The sequence below is a fragment of the Anopheles aquasalis genome, chromosome 2 (assembly GCF_943734665.1).
Source record: "Anopheles aquasalis chromosome 2, idAnoAquaMG_Q_19, whole genome shotgun sequence".
Taxonomy (NCBI): domain Eukaryota; kingdom Metazoa; phylum Arthropoda; class Insecta; order Diptera; family Culicidae; genus Anopheles; species Anopheles aquasalis.
In genome coordinates, this window is record NC_064877.1 from 24,925,001 (window position 1) to 24,940,796 (window position 15,796).

The 15,796-nt window shown below is 48.0% G+C and overlaps 1 protein-coding gene across 6 annotated transcripts in view; it reads right to left on the minus strand.

The window, feature by feature from the left end:
* The window catches only part of LOC126572416 (myotubularin-related protein 4), a 31,780-nt gene that overhangs the window by 12,682 nt on the left and 3,302 nt on the right, over positions 1 to 15,796 (minus strand). For all 6 annotated transcript variants that reach the window (XM_050231716.1, XM_050231713.1, XM_050231715.1 and 3 more), the window contains exon 2: positions 13,394 to 14,110. The gene's annotated coding sequence lies outside the window, so the exon portion shown is untranslated. The remainder of the gene's footprint in view (positions 1 to 13,393; positions 14,111 to 15,796) is intronic.

Genomic DNA, 15,796 nt, shown 5'->3' on the forward strand with positions numbered 1-15,796 from the left:
CAACACAACACTGCGGACGAAACGTTGCTCGAGTGCCCGAATGTTGGTCATTTGTTGATGATTAGAGGATGCTGTTAGCTTTACAACCTCTCCTCTCTCTCTCTCTCTCTCCTCGGCTCGGAGACACCGTACAATCATTTACAGCACTTTAAGGAACAAGAGAAACGGAGCAAAGCAAAGGCATGAATTGTTGGTGGACGTGACGAACGTCACACATGCTTCCGCCCCTCCCAAAAAGTGATCATCAGTCATGCTGCCAGACGTGGACAGGTAGCAACAATTTTATGTACTTCCAATTTGCATGCTACCTTACTGTCTACATCATGATAAAAAAAAACCATTTACCCTGTAAGCCATGGTCTGAGCCATCGAAGCGTTGGAAAATCCTATCCCCACCCCCGGTGGCAAGTAGTTCCTTGAATGCAAAGGATCCTTGATCAGCAAAGGATCATAACATGTCCATTCGGATGGGTACACTTTGCCTTGCTCCGTCGTTGTTCAAGGGTGAGGAGAGGTGTTTAAGATCGCGTGCGTTCTAGCTGTCGTCAAGTGCGTCACCGTTGGGGTGTGTGTTAGCTTTTCAGAGTCAACACAATCAGCTGATCATCGGTAACGCACGGTCGCACGCACGCGCTGACGATCAGTCGACACACCCCAGTGCCCAAATGCATCACTCTGCGGTTTGCATTGGACACACTCGGTCCGGTTGGGTGGCCAAAAGACGATGCTGCTCATGTTGATAAGAGCAGATGTGTAGTCTTTCAATGGAAAAGTTCTTTCAATGGAGAAGGAAAAAATCTTCCATTACTATTCTTACTGGTATGTCTTCAGATTGGTACAACACATCATTACATTAGACAGTATCCGATAAAATTAAATTTAAGTATATAAAAAACTGTAAAACAACTGACAATTTGGATGAATATCATCAACGATAAAAGTAACTTGATATCCGCCATCGATCGCGATCCATTCCGTTGATCACATTCTAATCTCACAACAATCGTTCGGAGGCTGCGGATGACTGCGTTTGTTAACAACAAATCAGCACTCTAATCAGATCAGTATGCATCTCAAACTTAAACAGCGAGATAGAAGATTCACGAAAAGCCAATACCGGGAACGTGACGCGATCTCTCGATCGAGCAGATGTCTGAACATCACGTGCACGGTGTATCATCTTTGCCCACTGGGGCGCTAATCAGCACATTACCGCCCGCCTTCAAGTCACCTGCTAGTCCCTGGGCGAGTGCTCCATTTTCAGTGACTCAACCGTGGCAAGCACGCGTTCGCGGATTGGATTGTGTTTTGATTGTGTCCGGTTGCATTTCGTACAGCAAACCACGGACACGTGATTGGCATCAATCGCCAATCGATGGGAGAAAGATTTGGACGAATTCTGAACTTCAACAAGACATCTGTAGCTGCTGCTCCTTCCAGGTCAGATGTTCTGATGTCCTGATGGATCAGTTTTGCCACGGCTTTCGTGCTAGATTTATTATGTTCGCTCGCGTACCGATCTTCCGCAGCTGCTGTGGACAAGATCCGCGCTGATAACAGGGCGACGTGCGAAAGGCCAACGTGCAACAACAAACAGCGCGCGCCCCAGCTCAGTGCTCAGGTTCCGGCTAACTACAGCAGCCGTACGCTTCAATAAACTTCTAAACAAACTCCCGGCTAGTGACCGGTTGAAACCGGTGAACCACTAGCGCACTAGCTGACCGGTGAGCCTGCGTCAAATGATACGACGCCATTTGTTAATTGTTCCACCGGTGGATTCCCTCCTATCGCCTTCTCTGAGAATGCAAAAACGTACAACGACAACTTTTGCTGATAAGACACAACGTGGGCGCACACCTTTTCGCACACACTGTTTATGGTCTTCACAAGGCACCAACAAGATAAGATGTACGGTGGAAGAGAGAGTGAATGCAGTCTTCATAGTGAGTATTACAACCGTAGCCGTGGCTGCACAGCTGCATTTTCTTCTTATCGTAACACAGAGCGCCAGTACTGAGTAACGCTCTGTTTGACTGTGAATGCCTCTGTCGGTCCGAACTGTCAAAACAGTTTAAGCTTCCGGTGATTGTAGCATCAACGCACGAGACCTTGGCAAGTAGTGAGATGGTTTGTTAGCATCCAAAGTTCGTTTTATAAGAACGCACAGCAACAGGAACATCGTACTCCCGGAGTGCATCTTCGGGTCTTGGGATCTTGCCTTTTGTCCGCTGCTTCCATCCAATTGGCGGCCGACGGATGACGTGACTGGTGGCACATCGTTGGATCTAGGAATTTTCCCTGCCTCAAAACAAGCACCCATACACACGCAGACACGCATTCTTTCTATTCTGACCGCAGTTCCTCTACAGCTGTTTCCTCCTCGTTGTCACCGAAAAGTTTTTGGGGTCGCGTGCGTGCTGTGGATCACGTTTCCTAGATCGCGCCTTAACACGTATCGCGAGTACCACGAATTAGTTCATTTCCTGGAAAGGGGTTTTGAAAGACAGGAAATGCTCCATACAAGCATAACCCGTAGACTGCTCTTGGATATCATTTTACGATAAATATCAAATGGATCAAGTTCCGCAGCTCTTCTACAGCCAAAAAGTACTTCAGATACAAGCGTTGAGAACATCTAGAATACGAATATTACTTCGCTACTAATCCAAGTCCCATATTCCCAGAGGAACCCATTCTCTAACTGCGCAGATCGCAAGCGAACGGGCAATTAGCAACGTCTTGGCGCTAATGATGGATGTTTGCAATTCTGCCGATGGCGCCAGGATAGGTGTCACCACCGCATCTTCCGCAAGTGTCCTGGACGACCTCGTACGAACTGGGTGTTGCTGCTTCCCCCCCAAGTCAGCGAATCTAATGCGCAATTCATACCCCCGATGCTTCTACTAGGAAGCTCCAGAAGACACTATCGAGCGACATCTCACCGCGGGAGGGAAGTGCCTGAACGGTATTGGTTTGTTGTGGTACAATTTGTCAACTCACGCGTATGGTTTATGTGCCTACGTATGTCCGTTATCAGCTTGAAGCTGGCGACGGCAGTCACGGACGTGTGGGTCTTTATTACCTCCCCCCGAAAAAAAAAGCCATAAAGAGGATGATAATGGTCCGTGGTGTTTTTGTTTTGGGATTCTATTTATATTCCACTAGTGGACGAAGGAAATCCCCGTCCTCCCCGTTTCTTTGCTGCTCAGCGGCAATCTCTTCATCACGTTCTTCGCCACCATTTTTTAACATCACATCTTCCTTCCCATGAACAATTCGGCAATTAGTTTCCTCTCCGTATTGCTTAGCGTGATAATCACAATCGATGGAGCGAGTGGGAATGCACTTCGCCTCCAGTGGAGGATCACAGACGTCACACGACACGGCGCCAAAATAAAAACAGCACGACACTGGAGAGGAGTCACCACCGGAGCACACTGATTAGAACCGAACCGTCCGGTGGATTGACGGAAACCGGTTGAGGATGGATTGGGCCACCTACCATTGTAAGCATCCATTTTTTGAACGCCCAAAATGCCATACCGCGCACCAACTGCCCTACACTCTTGTCTGTGCCGTCTAAACGGTTCCACCATTCCTTTCCGACTGTGAATTCGGGCGTCAAACTCCGATCAAAAAACGATAGCAGACGGCATCACTACAAGCACCTGCAATCGTGCGTCCTTCCTTCAGACGTGTGTCCACACATCACCACCATCCGCCGGTACGTGAAGGTCGTGCTACCATGCAACGGAACGTTTTTTGGGCACGGAGCGCCATCCATGGTCCATCACAAAGCACCTTCGCGCGTCGCCTTCGCTTATCGATACAGCAGAGAGAGAGAGCAGAGTAAAGCTTGGTTGCTTACGGAGGGCGATGGATCGAGTGCATCCGTAATGCATTTTTGGGGTCACCGTTTTTTGCGGCAGTAAATGATTAATTGAAAATCGAGTGCGCGTGCGAGATAACAGACATCGTGCATTTGGGGTTCGCAAATGCACTCTTGAGTGATAAGAAACCATTCGAGCGTCCATTTTACCTTCCGCTGGGCCTGTCTGGTGCTTATCGGTGCGCCACGACCCTGGAACTGCTGTTTGCTGCAGGTGGCGGCGATGGTAGAGGAATGCTGCGGGAGGAGCATCAAATCCCAGCCACCTTCCACCTCCTCCTCACTAATGGTGACCACCGCTATCGGTGCTGGTGGTGTCTGCCAGCGTACGTACGAAGCAGGACACGATTCTTTCATCTTCCACGATGGCCACGATTCCGATCCAAGAAGATGATCCCGAGATCATTCTGGGAACACTTTTCTCGGCCACGAATCTAACTTTCACGCGTGTGCACCCGAAGAAAACGAAACCGTCACCCACCGGCCAGCCAAGGCCAAACAACTACACTTTGGCGACTGAACACACGTCGCCTTTCGCGATCGCGGTGAACCAAGGTACAATATACGTGTTTGTGTATGTGTCTGTGTCGGCAACGGATCGACAGATCGGCGGCCTTGCGACCGGTCTCACCGGTCACCAGCAGAAGACATTCCGGTCCCCGCCCCACCCCGCCTCCGGGCCGGAACTTAACGGGGGGAACAGACAGCCGGACCGGAAGGTTTCGGAACGCGCTTCGAGCACTGGCCATGTATGGTTGTGGACGTCACGATCAACGTGCATGGCTGTGTGTGCATGTGAGTCTGTGCCAAAAGTCTGGTCTGGTCTCGGGACCTGGCCATGGTTAGTAGACGATGTAGGAGTTGGGAATGGCTGGCTGGCTGGCTCGTTCGTTCGTTGGTTTGTGTTGGTCTGCATTTGGGATTCCAAAATGGAGTGAAGAGAAGTGTTCGAGTGGTGTGTAGTTGTCGGTTGGTTGGCTTGGCGATGCATAAATCTCCACCAACCGCTGTCGCCACCTCTCGCCGGCAAAAGCCCGGCCCGGCGGCTTCGTCTAACCGGCTTGTGAGGCGGCGAAAGTTTTGTCAGGATGTTTGGCGCACGGTGGGGCGCTGAAAGAGAGTGCTGGCCAACTCCGCGGCACTTGGATTTATTGGAAAGATGTCGAAAGCCGGTATTGATATTTGGTGAAAGGCGAGAACAATTTTTAGAAATTACGTCAAGCAATTGAATTGATAGTAAAAGTTAATAGAAACGTTTAAATGACTTTGCAATGAGAAAATCTGGAATATTATCAACAACACAAGCACCAAATGTTGTGTGCTACATGGCTCATTGCATACTACAGCAGGAATTTCTTAAAAATGCAGAATGTATCGTTGAGCAGCGTTAAGGGGGGACTTCGGTATTAAATTTTTATTTGTGACACATGTTTTTAACATTTTTCTCTAAAAGCTAATCTTTTCAAGAGTATTGTGTAAAAGTTTTGGATCAATCGAGGAAAAACTGACAAAGATACAGATTTTTGAAAATCCCCGTTTCATACAAGGTTCCATGCAGCCCGCTACTTTGAAGAGCGTTTCCCTAAACCAACGTTTTTAAAGTCGGTGTCCGTCGTACCGTAAAAACTACTGACCCGATCGATTTGGAATTTTTAACACATAATCTGCACACTTTTTGCCAGGTAACCCCGTCGAGAGATCATTAAAATTGTTTATACTTTTTTTTAGACAATTCTGCAAAGTTCGTTTTTTTTGGCAGAATCACAAAAAGCATCACTTTTTCAACTTCAAAAATCTGCCAAAAATCGAAAAATTGGAATATCAACAAAAACTTTGCGGGGTTACCTAGATAAACTTATAACCTTTCTAACGAATATCGATTTGTATGTTTCAGATGATACGTCATGTCGCTACGATGGACACCGTAAAAAGTAACTTTTCGTCGATACGCCTACCAAAATTTGATGCCATGGAATAGTTTGTACATGAATGTTGCTCAAAACAATACCAAATATACTTCAAAAGTTGTAGATTAATATGCCATTTATTTGCATAAATAAAGTTGAATGGTTACGTCACAAAACATCATCAAAAAAGGGCCTTTTTTGGCCTGAAAATACCGAAGTCGCCCCTTAAGCTAACAACCGTGAACACATGAAAAGTACACACCCTTTTAGTTGGTTCTTCGAATAAATAAAATTTCATGCTAAAGAGCGTCAGTATGTTAACATAAACTATTAAGAAACATACAGGATAATGTTTATAATGTTTATAATCGCTATGACAACTAAAAGTAATACCTCGGTATTGATAAATAGAATTAATTTGCGCCGCAACAAACCTAAACCTGACCATCACTGCTATAGAATATGATCAAAATGATGCATTTAAATGAATCTAAAACAAGGAAACTGATTCTATATTCAAATCTGTGAATAAGAACAGCTATTTGTTTCGTTTCGTGCTTTAGAAATGTTAAAAGATTTCAAACTTCAGACGATATTTCTGTTTAGATTCACAAACAACAAGAAACATAAAGAGTTGGACGATAACACGCAAATGTTCACTTTTTTCCATGCACTTTCACATACTTCCCAGTGCAACAATATCAAAGACTTTAGCGCCATGTTTTGGCTCCCCCTCCTTTCACTCCGACCAATGAAGATCGATGGATGGAAATGGAACGCAATGCTCAACGCCAGGCCACGGTACCCAACTTATGCTGCACATACCATCGTGAGGTCATTGATCGGATGAAGTTTTCGGCGGGCGTCTGGTGTTTCTGGTTCTTCAATCTGAAGCCTCCCATCGACTCTAGTAAGTGAATTGCACTCTCTTTTCCTCTCTCTCTGTGTGAAGAGCTGGGAATTCGGTTCAGTTTCGCAGTGTTTGAATTCAAAGTGAAACCGAACGTCAACGAGACCACCAACCATGGCCGCGATGATCATATTCCTCGGATCACCGATCGTTTGTGGTGCACAGGGAAATACCATTTCTCCTCCCATTCGGCAGCCAATTAATCATTTCGTGATGATGATGGAGAGCTTGAGACTTTGGAGGAGAAAGGGCATTCCTGGCCCTCCTCGCCAGCCACTGTGGAATGTGGGGTGCTTGGTGCTGAATCTTCAAGCAATTTGGATGCAATAGGAGATACAGGAGGTGCAATGAATTGTCGTGAGAAGGGGAGAACGCTTAATGCCCGAATGGATAAGAAGTGCTTTTGGGACGCCACCGAATGCGAGTGCGTTTGGGATTTTCCGGGTTGCGTCCGGGTTTGCTTATCATTCACCACACGCAGCCGACAGGCCACCGGAACCACAACCACCAACCGGACCGAGGCTGCACTCGCAGCCAGCTCGCTTGTAGCATACCGCGCAAGGAATGTGGAATGCATGCTGCGTGCATAAACCGCGGCGCGACTCGTGGTGTGTCAGTGAACCGTGGAACCGTGGTGGTACTTTCTCGCCCAACGACCGCCAGCCAAGCGACCAAGACACCACGCCACGGCGAGAGAAAGTGAGAAGAATGCCGCTGAAGGCAATTAATGCGGTGGCCTTCAGCGACGAAAAGGGAATTGCGCGCCGGTTGCGGCCACTACTGGCTGCTGCTGGAGTTGAGCCTAAGGTACAGTTTGGATAGACGCCGAGTAAAAAGGTGGAAAAAAAAACACCAACTGGGACCGCAGACAGTTTTGCGGTTGGCTGTATCGTCGTTTCATTCATGAAACTCGTGAAACTCGGTTGTGGTTCCGGTGAAAGGAACCCTGGCAGACGACCAATGAACGGGGCACGAGAGAGCGAGAAATTTACGAGCAAGTTGGAGCAAAACCGTTGTCTGTCTGCATTGTTCCAAGGTCGCAGCTTTCGTGGAAATGTTGCATTTTTCATCGAACGGAAACTATTGCACAACAGGCTAATCCTTCACTCATCACGTGGCAAAATCATTCTAACTCCAATGTGCTACAACATTTCCACTCTAAAATGCGATTAGACGGGGCTCGCGGATTGATTAGGGCCGGCATAAAATACTAGACATAACCGGAACCGTGACGCACACGGAGACGACGGCAACATGCGTGCAACAACATCTGTGCAGCTCGGATTCTTATCATGCAGTGCACTAAGCTGCGGTGTCAAAGTAGACCCTCGGTGCCAGTGATTTATCAGTTTAGATTGTAATTTTATGGTTTACGCTACATTGTTGTGGTACGAGGTTTGTGAGTGAAATGCCTGTCTGTGTTTGTCTGATTATTTGTCTGACAACAAAATCACAGTTTGAAATGGCAATATTTGTCTTTTGCTTCCTATGCGAGAAACATATTACCTGGTAAAAATATTGGCCAACATTACTGACAGATTTAGACTACTGCTGAAAGTGCACAGACTTCTCAACAAAGATATAATCCAACCAAAAACCAAAGGGTCTGGAAAAAACAGGCAAAGATTGGCCAAACAAAACTAGATGAGATTAGTTTTGTTTGCCCAATGTTTGCCTGTTTTCCGGAATTCCTTTAATGTATCTCTTCGTAGTGTAGTAATAAAAAAGGAGAGTTAAATGATTGAAACATTAAACAATTACTGTGGTTCGAAATGTAATAAAATGGAACTAATCTTGGTTGCCTATTGTATATGATGCTTTTTGTTATCCGCATGATTCCGAAACAACCGATTACGCACGATGTAGGGACGATTTGAGAATTGATCAACGAAAAGCCCCTCCTAAAATCAGTTATTGAAACATTTGAAAATGCTCTAATTGTTTTCTGGAGCAACGAATCAACATAAAACTCTCAATGCTGATGGAAAACTCGAAAGGATTATTCATCTTTAACAATGAGGCCCCCTTTTAAGGCCCCGAATTTATTCTACTTCAAAACACAAACTTGTTATGCTTAAGCCATCCCCATTCCAGATCACTCTCTGTGGTTATGCTTATCTGTTTCCTTCACAACATGCTCTCCATTCGGGACTAAGCCTCACTGCGACCAACTCAGCGCACAAATGTTTCTGTAGCAACAACAACAACAACGCTATATGGCCGGGAAGACTACGCCGAGGGCAAGAGACGCTTGAGTGACATACGCCGCGCGATTGATGCGCCTTTGCGCGATGGCACGAAATGGTTTTGAATGTCTAATGAGCCGTGCCCTTCCCCACTGAACCCACCCGGTTGATGCATAGCATTACAGTCACCACCAGCGTGTGGCAGTCGTCGATAGCTGGAGGGTGCGATCCCAATCGTTGTCCCGGCCGGCCGGCCACCGCACACAACACCTGCACAACCAAATGTGCTCCAATTCGACCAATCCACCAGCCCCTGATTCCACCATTTTCCATCGTTTTTCCAGCCCCTCTAACTCTCCACATACTCCACTTTTTCTGTCTAGTTTTCGTTGTCCGAAATGTTTGTTGCAAAGGAAAAAAATGCTGCCATGTTCGCGAGCAGACTAAACACATCCATTTACTCGGATTGGAATCGGAGTGAGACGAGGTCCGCAAACCGCCCAGATAGAATGGGGTTAGCAAGCAGACTACACCGAAATAGATCTACGGCCGTGACTGATCGATATTTAATTTACTCCCATTAAACAACACGATTAGCGCAACGGAATGGGGACTGGGAGCCCGATTGATGCTAGAACCGTTCGCCAGGGAAACAGTTCAAGGACGCTTGGCATGGGTTCTGGATGGGAATGGAGTTTTCCTTTCGCAGCTTAAGATGCTGCACATCTTTCGGCAACGATTCGCAACCGTCTCTCATCGGCCCCACCAACTCTCCTCTGTCCGGTCTCTGCTCGAGACAGAAATGGCAGCCGGATCCCACAGTTCAGTCCAAATAAATACGCGTTCGTTGGTGGCTTGCGATCGGAGACGCTGACGCGCTACTGCTGCCGCGTCAGCTTTAATTTCGTTTGCATTGAATCATCATAATTTCCGCTTCCCACGCTTCCGATATGACGTACAGTCGAGCTGAGGGGAGTCGCCTCTCCACAGATGGCCACCCAGCACACCGAGAGTCGGAGTGCATTTCGATTTATTCGCCCATCCGTCTGCAACGAGACCGATCACGGTTGCTGCTGCACGCATTCGCTTTGTGAGCTGCGAGGTCGCGGATCGCGAGAAAGGAAAAGGAAGAACCTTTTTGCGAACCGCGACTGATCGTTAGTATACTGATGACCTACTTCAGCTCTCTCTCTCTCTCTCTCTCTCTCTCTCTCTCTCTCTCTCTTTCTCTCTTCATTAACACCCACTCAAAACCACCAATCGGGGAGGGAGGGGGGGGCGCATTTTTGTGCGAATCTTGAAGGTAAACTGTACTCTCGTCCTCATCAAAGCGTCAGTGTTTGTTTACAGAATCTTGCACTTGATCTATGGGAGGGAAATTTGCGAACACTCTTTTGTTGATTTTCACGGGTTTTCCGAATGCGCCAAGGGCCAAAAGGACAAAGCACGGTGCGCCGTTTCGCACCGTCACGCTTGGTGGTCTTGCTTTCTGCGAAGCTCTCAAACGAAAACACCGGCGATGAGCACAACACACCGTTCTTCTTCCTTCCTTCTTCTTGGCCGGCCACGGTTGGACTATTTTTAAAGCAAATAAAGACCAAAAAACCTCCCAGGACCAGGTGTTTTGGGCCGCCGAAAAAGTAATTTCGTGTGTGATGGAAAACATCCGCCTGGTGGTGGTAGAAGTTTACATTTCAAACCGATCAATCTACTTGGGGGAAAACTTTAACACACCGTTCGCTCGATCGAAGGAATGGCCAATGCCACCCAGCACTTTTATCAGTGACCATTCCACTCGGCCAAGAAAGCTGCACTTTGAGTCAGCCAATGAACTCTGGTGCACCGTTGATAAGGGCGAACGAGCGCGCGGTGCTAATCGCGGGCTGCGTTACCCCTTTTTCTCGCATCGGATGCACCACCGACAAACAGACCACTGAGCAGCTGAGCAATAAACCAGTGTTTGACTCAAAAGTGCATTAGCTGGTCACGTGCCTTTGGTTTCGCATGGCGAGAGAAACAGCTACGTGCACACCAACACCCACCGAACGGATTGAGTTTAAACCGGTGTTTCACATTCAGATTTAGTCACGAAAAAGGAACATTTCCAACTCGATACCATAAAGTGGTAACATACAATGGCACTGGAACAACCGAGACATTCGTGATTTATCACGCAAGAGGCCTTCAGAGGCGAGATGCCGTTGGACTACTTTTCCGTCGTTTGAGCGACACTGGATTAAGTATTATGCCGTGATTATAACATACTTTTTGCGGCCAGCCCATGCCAATCATAACAAGAAGGGACTATTGCACTGCTTCTGACAAAAGCCAACGATAAACCCCTGAAACCCCCGAGTGTCTGAGGAGGCCAAGTAATGCACAATCATCATCATCATCATCATCATCATCAGGCGGCGAAATCACGTCGCCGAGTGAGAAAAGTTTCATCCAGTACGGTCACCTTCGCCGGACAACAAGGACGAGAACGTGTTCCATTATTTTACTTCTTTTTTTTTTCGTTTGGATTTCGGTCTTAAAGAGACGGCAATCACACGTCGTAATGGGTTGCGTGACCCACAAGGGCAGTAACGTTAGAAAAAGGTTCTTTCTTATGCAAGAGAAGGTAATGAATATTACTTAATCGCAAGATAAACGAAAGGGAAGTGTTATAGAAGTGCTTCTGCAGCTACAGTTAACTGCTTGGCGTGCATCGCATTTCATCACACTAATCACAACGCATTAAATGTTGATAGTTTATGTAGTGAACTCAAGCAATGTGTCGTTGTGCACAAGATAGCTATCGAAATTTCTAAATTCGTACAACAAAGTGTGCAATTAAATTCGAAACATTAACACAAAAAGTAGACGAATGGCCCAATCTTTCGAAAAAAGCCCAACATCTTCATAAGCACACCCAACGGTACAGTGACTGTGCAGCAATCGATCTGCGGGGCTGATTACGTCCTCCCGTCTTGACTGGTCCCGGCGGGCTAGCCAGAGCTCTAGAGGCCAGACTTGCTTATCACCAAAGCACATCGCTAGCCAGTGATCGCGCGACACACCATGGCCATGTGCAGGACGACGACGACGCAAAGAGGTTACTGCCAAAGATGGGCCCCATTACGAGACGAGAGACCCCCTTTTATGTTGCGCTTCATGCAATCTTCGCTTCGGCAGATTGTTTTATGGTCTGTTGGCCGTTGCCAGAAACCTTGGTGACAAGTTTTTCCCCGAGCAGCGGCGACGACGGAGACGACATGTATCTTGCTTGCAAGTTGATCGACATATCGAGACGTCGGGGCCGTGGTGGTGGTGGTGGTGGTGGTGTCTGTCCTAACCAGCAGCAGAGAATGGCCGGCGGAAATGTCGTACAGAGCCCACGCCACACCGCACCGAGCCTAACACGATGTCTTCTATTACTATTTTCGGTTCGAACCCTTCGGCTAAAACTGATCGATGAAACATCAATCAATCAAGTCTGCGGACTGGACTGCCGATGGTCCTAGCGGTGGGTAGCTGGCTGGCGCGACGATTGCGATGGAGAAATCGATAAACGGACAGATCTCAGCGGACGGGGCGGATAGCCGTTGTTGCAAATGACTTCATTACCGTGTGCAGGGATGGGACGCAGAGAGCCCCACATAGCTCAGTGCTCAATTGGAGCACGATAAGGGGAAGGACGCTTATTAGGAGAAGGTCTCTGTCTCGAAACGTCACATTACGTAGCGTAATTCGAATGTCGCAATCCTAGCGAGCGCTCGGTCTACGAGTAAAAAACGCATTCAATGCCTTCTGTGATTGAAAAACTGGAGCCCCGGAGGAACGATTTAAAAATTGCTTCCGCTGCTTAAGAGCCTTCCACAAGCCACACCGAATTGCCGGCGTCATCATCATCATCATCGTCGCCACCACCGTCGCATTCGGTCACGGTTGCGAGGGTATAGCTAATTTACTATTTTCGTCGTTTCGCCAATTTTTGATTCTTTTTTTTTTTTTTTGTTGGTTGTTGCTTGCCCGAATCTATTGCCAATTTCAAGTTTGCAACGCTGTAAAGCAACAAATCAAATTAAACTCCAGATCCGCGCACAATCCGTCCACGCCCGTTCCGTGTAGGCTCGGCGTTCCGTAAAGGTGGACCACCGGCCGGAAAGCAACGGTCGGAACACACCAAGCGGGGTAGGTTCATGAGCGGTCATTTATAGCCGGGAACCGCCATAGCAAACGCGTCCGCAGGTGCCGTTTCCCGGGGTAATTGTAACCTTGGAATCGGAATTGGGAGGGAGAGAGGTTTTGGGAGATGATTCTGTGCCTCGAAGCAAGAGAAGAGGAGCAACAGGCGCACGATAGGCCGTTAATTAATCTGTTCTTCCGTGTTGCATTGACGAGGTTGGTTCTATCGTGAAACCCCTTTTCGCAACCGTGTTCTTCAACTAATGATCTATGATTAACTAAAAAGGTACAGAGAACTATAGTAAATGGAAGGAGCGTCGATGGGACTCACCTCTGTCAATGGTAGTAAGTTTTGCTGCGACCAAGATTCAACGTAGAACAGCCACTACCAGTTGTCAGCCTCAATGATCCTTTTAGCATCGCTTCGACTCGTTTGCGTGTTGGCCGTTGCGTGGAGTCGTGGAAAGGGATCCGGGAGCAAGCAATAGATCTCCAAGAAAGGACACAGATCTGCAATCCGGCACACTAACACCACACAAACACGCGCGCACTTAAACACGAAATACGATCGACCCAAATAGCACTACGGGTTAGCCATCATGCACGGCCGAGTGATGACGAGTGGGGAGCATAAGAGGAAGCACTTAACAGGTGACCTCCACTGGTGCAAGGACGATGAAACGTCGTTGTCCTGAGAGAATTATCCTGCGCTTTGCAGCAGACACACTTCGGGGGGTCACTTGCTCACACTATGCGGCATACACTTTGCTTCTTCTGCTTCTACTGCCTACATCATCAAAAAACGGGGACACGGGAAGGTTGTGTTCGATTGCGCCACGTGGTCATGATGGCATTCACAACGCAACCGTTTTCCGGGTTCACCGAACCACCCGGAGATGCTTCACTGCCCAATCACTGTGAGACAGTTTTTCTTCTCTTTTTGTGCCTTTAATTCACCGAGCACCGGCCAGGCCAGGCAGGGTAGGGGGGTTTGCACTCACCACACAAGCCGGTCACACCGCGTGAGAAAACGAGAATTTTCCGCACTCTGGAAAATGGATGAAAGCGTATGGATTAGAGAAATGGAATGGGCATTGGGAACTGTGTTACGTGAAAAGAGTTTCCACTGGTTCCCAAGCGGATTTTCCCGAAAAACATTTCACTCACTACACCACGGACACAGCACCAACAGAACACGACGACACGGATCAGCACACTGTCGCTCGCTAGCTTCGCAACGCACGCCGTCTTCAGCCGCCGTCTTCGCATGAGAATGCTTCTTTCCACGGAGCACTCCAGTGGAAACCCTGGCTACAACCACTACCACACGGTGGCCACCACGTTACGAGCGGTTTTCGCTCTATCGCCTGTAGTAGCACACATATGCTACCATTCAGTTCAGGTGACGGATGGGATTGAAAATTGGAGTAAAAGAGGAAAACCACAAGTGACGGGCCCTCCCTCCCGGAAAGCAATGGTAGTAGTCGTGGAAACCTGCCTTCTATCGGCGGAATGGTCTGCTACCGGTGGACCGTTCACGGAAACCTTTTTTCTGGAGCACAGCGACGGAAACAGCTTTGGGGGTGTTGGTGTACGAAAATGCCTTCTTGACGTTCGGCGGCTTCGCTGCAATGTGACAGTTCGGGTTTCGTGGGAAAATGAGTGGAAAACCGTGAGCAGCCCGAGTGAGAGAGCGAAAGGCAGGAGAGCAGACGCGCCTGCTGCAGAGGCAACGTGGCCGTCTTTTCACTTTTCCATCTTGCGCACTGTCTCGTTGGCAACGGGGCTGCCTTGTACAGAGATGATAATGCATGTTGCGAAGCCTGCTATAATTGAACTAAAGGAGAAGTCTTTGGTCATGGCAGCACCGGCAGGTCATCTTGCGCCGGTTCTGGCGTGTGATGTAACAGCGGAACTTCAATCCCCAAAAGTACTAGAATGGTTAACCAACAGAACGTTGAGTGAAGCAACAAGAAGCGCCGAGAAAAAAGTAATTGTTGCGAGTCTCACGAATAGTTTGCAAATGTAATCACCCAAGACCAGGTGTCCTGGTTGGCCGGCAGTTGCGGATTAGCAACTGAAAGGAACGTTAGTGACATAATTCTGCTAAATTATTATTTATCCTGCGTTTATTGCGTGATGACAGAGAGCGCCTTGGCAGTTGCAGCAACGCTTTTCTACCGAAACATTGCACGTGATGGGCAAGAGATCGGAAAGATATTTAAAACGAAGGTTGTAGGTCCTTGTACAATTCACCAACAAACAACACTCGACCAGCGAACTGCAAATCACAGCGTGACATGTGACAACATCTACGCCCGAACGGCACACCGACGGCTAGCGTGACTGAGATCGTGACACATCGTGCTCTTGTTTGAAAAATCGCACATAAGCATACGCGAAGACCTTCGGGCCCTCTAGGAGGCACCTTGGAAGGTGACTGAGAGCACTACTACCAACCACACTACAGCAATGCAACTCTCGACCACGGGGTTCCAATATGTGCACGATATCGTGCACTAAAATAGTGAATACGACGCTGAGAGGAGTCATAGAAGCGGCATATCTAATGCACCAACATTCTGGCTAATTCTGGCGGAGCCAACATAGGCGAACATAGATCACACTAGCGCGGCCTTATCCATCATCTCCCACCGCGCACGAGTGGCCTCTCGCTGGCTGACCTCAATGACTCCCGTGGCATCCTACACGCAATAATGAACGTACACCGGGC